The sequence below is a fragment of the Alligator sinensis genome, unplaced genomic scaffold (genome assembly GCF_000455745.1).
Source record: "Alligator sinensis unplaced genomic scaffold, ASM45574v1 scaffold1626_1, whole genome shotgun sequence".
Taxonomy (NCBI): Eukaryota; Metazoa; Chordata; order Crocodylia; family Alligatoridae; genus Alligator; species Alligator sinensis.
In genome coordinates this window covers 723,600-727,034 of record NW_005842437.1, presented here as the reverse complement: position 1 = coordinate 727,034, position 3,435 = coordinate 723,600, and the positions used below count along the sequence as shown (strand labels likewise).

The 3,435-nt window shown below is 55.3% G+C and overlaps 1 long non-coding RNA gene across 1 annotated transcript in view; it reads right to left on the bottom strand.

Moving 5' to 3' along the window:
• The window catches only part of LOC102371671, a 66,493-nt gene extending 63,609 nt beyond the window's left edge, over nucleotides 1-2,884 (bottom strand). Inside the window, exon 1 of the long non-coding RNA XR_001358575.2 lies at nucleotides 2,869-2,884. This is a non-coding gene — a long non-coding RNA (uncharacterized LOC102371671). The remainder of the gene's footprint in view (nucleotides 1-2,868) is intronic.
• Between the last annotated feature and the right edge of the window lie 551 nt (nucleotides 2,885-3,435).

The window sequence follows — 3,435 nt, the reverse complement described above, 5'->3', positions numbered from 1 at the left end:
TTCCCTACTACTCTCAATGTAATTGTGCAATTAAGCCCTACATTTGTCTCACACATTTTTAAACATGAATCAAGACAACCAGAGCACTTTTCATCAGGAGCTTGGTTCGACTCCCACGTTCATTAATGCATCTTCCGGGCCTTGCAGAGGGGAAGCAACACGGAAAAGAGACCATAAGGTAGGCGCTCAGTCATGTGCTAATCAGGTGGGATTTCATATGGTGCTGAGAGCCAAAGGGGATAGGCATCTTACCACCGCACTGGAGGTCTTTAGCCTGCAGATGCTAACGACCTTTATGGTCTTGCAATAGGGCCGCAGGCTTCAGCAAGGAGCTCCCAGCCACCTTGGAGGGAGGGGGGATGACAAAGTGAGCACTGAGCAGGCAGCTGTGGTGGCGGGGACGGCTATGAGCACAGGGGGGAAGAGGGTGCTAAGGGTGGCCTGCAGGATGACAGGCTGGATGAGCAAAGCAGAAACTCGTGCTGGAGGAAGCTCCCTGATCAGAAGAGCTGGTGCTAGGCAGCGTGGGCTCATCCTGATGCTGTCTTGCAGTGCCCAACTGGCTACGATCCCATCTTGCTGCTGCTGGCTATTGAGAGCACCAGCCTGGTGCCGGCATTTTGTTCAGATGAAAGGTCTCTGCCCAAAGCAGCGTTCAGCTGGGCAGCCCGCATTGCTCCACGTCCCACAGTCATCCCACAGCCCTGGCATACAAGCAGCAACACGAGGAGCACAGCTACAGCCTGCAAACACTCATCACATGTAGCTGCTCCATGCACTTCCCCTGCTAGAGGACTTCAAACCCCTTAGACAGGGCATCTTGCAACACCCTGGTACAGCATGCAGTCCCTGATCTATGGGAGAGGAAGCCGAGGCCCAGAAAGGAGAAAAATCCAACCCAGGAAGTCAGTGACTGCTCAGGAGAAACTAAGGGTGCATCTACACATGCACTTTAATGCACATTAGCCTATTTTAATATGCATTTAACTGCCACTTAAAAACCATGCTCTTTAGTTAATGCACATTAAGACAGGCTAATGCACATTTTCCTGGTACCTCACCATGGAGGTATTAGATATAATGCTCCTTAATTGAAGTGCATTAATGCATGTGTAGACATGCCCATGGAGCCCTGCTCCCAGCCCCTTCCCGAGGGCCAAACTGTTCTTAGACCAGTCTTTCCCCAAAGGTAGGGACAGAACCAAGCGCCTCGCTCCTACGCCTCTGCTTCAGCCCCTACATGACATCCCCACTCTACCAGAGACCCAGCCCCAAAACCTAAGGCCACATCCACATCGCTAGAGGACCACGCGAGCGAGTATGCGTGCGCAGCAGTGACGTTCCTACTCCAAAGGCTCTGCGCCCTGGAATGGGTGTAGAGCAGCTGCCTCCGCGTGCTGCTGGGCGCATGCCAATGCATGCACCCAAGACAGCGAGCTCACTGGAGCATGGCCGGCACCGTGCAAAGACAGCTACCTTACCTCTGCTCCAGGCTGTGGAGCACGCGGCGCTTTCCTGGCATCGTCCTTCGACACTCTGCATGTGCCCTCAGGGCTCTGGCTTCCAGATCCCTGCTCTAACCACTGAGCCACACTCCTCTATCCCAATTCCTTTTAGACAGGACTGTTGGCAACTTGATAAACTGGGATAAAGCAGCTGCATGCGCAGGGTGGAATCAGGGGGAAGCACTGTGCAACCAGCTGCTTCTGGCTCATATCAGCTAAGCCAGGTGAAGGTACCATGCAAGAATGCACTGAAAAAAGCCACGCTGGCGAGAGAAGGGCTGCACATGCATGCTGCTGGCACCCTCTGAAAGGAAGCCAAGGCAGCCCTCACAGCACAGGTAAGGGGGAAAGCCAGCGGGAAGAAGGGAGCAGAGCAAAGTGAAGCCAGGTGGAGAGGCCAGGCATGAGGAAGGAGGGACCAGGACCCGCAAGGCACCCGCCTGTCCCAGCCCATCCACGCGGGCAGCAGGTGGATGGCGCGTCCCAGCCCGCGATGGGCAGAGCTGCGTGGACGAGCCTTGTCATCATTCCTCAAGTCTAATTTTTTTAAATTGCAAAATCTTACAGAGCTATTAACCTCAAAAGAGTTTAACATATGGCAGCGTGAGGCTCCCTCTTACCCTAATTATAAGGCTTGCAGTAATGGGGCTGTCTTTTAAGTTACAGCTGCTGTGCTTTTGGCTTTTCGCTAACATTACATCCTATTAAAGAGCTACATTAAATGCATGCAAATTGCCAGAATGCCGCACGCTTCGGCCCAACGAGGGGATGCATTGAAGCAGCAGCGGCAATATCCCAGGGTCAGGTTCACCCTGCTGAGAACTCTGTGTGATCCATCAATCAAACTCCGCTCATTAATTAACTAATTCATTAAATATCTTTATATATGAAGGTTCATCAAGGCGGAACATCGTGTTGACAGTGACGTCCTGTCAGCACTTAGCGGTACAAGCTCGGCCCCCCCTTGCCCAGTCCGGCGGGGCAGGCAGCGCCGGGGCGAGCTAGCACAGGTCGTAGCCCTGCCTCTCAGCCCAGCGCCAGCAGCAGAGGTGAGGCCAGCTTGCCCAGTGCCCTGCGCTGCCAGGCTCTCTCCTCGCAACAGGCAATAGACTTTGCAGCCAGGCTGGCACTGAGAAAGCAAGCTCCCCGCATGAGACAAGTGCACCCACGCGTTGCTTTCAAGGGCTGTGGAGGCTCACAAGGCCATGCGGGAGGTGGCTGCATGGCAGGGCTAAGCAAAGCCACCCCCCCCAGCAGGCCCAAGGCCAGGCAGACCCCACCATGGCCATATCCTTGCACCTTCACAGCCAGCGTAACAAGGGGTCACGGGCAGGCCAGAGTGACGCCCCCCAAAAGTCTTTACCTGGCAGCAGGTCTCCAAGCCCCAGGGCAGGTAAGACCACCTGCTCAGGGCACAGGGTCCTCAGAGGGGCCACAAAACTTGCTGGCTACACCTCCCCCAGGCACCGAGCATCCCCAAGCTGGCTGTTCCCCCATCTGGGGAGTGCAAAGGGTGGCTTCTGCAGCACGTGCCTCAACTTACCAGAGCAGCGCAGGCCAGATGCAGGACACCCAGCTCTGCAGCCAGCAGAGCTGCAACCTTCCTCCCTCCCTCATATCACCTCCTCTCCCTTCAGCCTGACGGGCAGCAGCTGTGGCAGCCGGGCACCCACAGCTGGCAGCACTAGGGCCTGATTGCCAGCAGTGTTGGTAGCCTTTAGGGAGAGGAAAGTCCTACCCTACCCCAGTAATCCTGGTTCCCTGAAACACAGCTGAGTTGGGGAAGGAGCTAATGCACTGGTCCAGCTCCCTCAGAGACTTGGCCCTAAAGTTTGACCATAAGCAAATGGAAGTTGGTGGGGTTCAGGCCTCTTTTAGGAGCCCAGCTCTTAGTGCAAGGCAGGTGGAGAGGAGGAGATGCCTCCCGGTT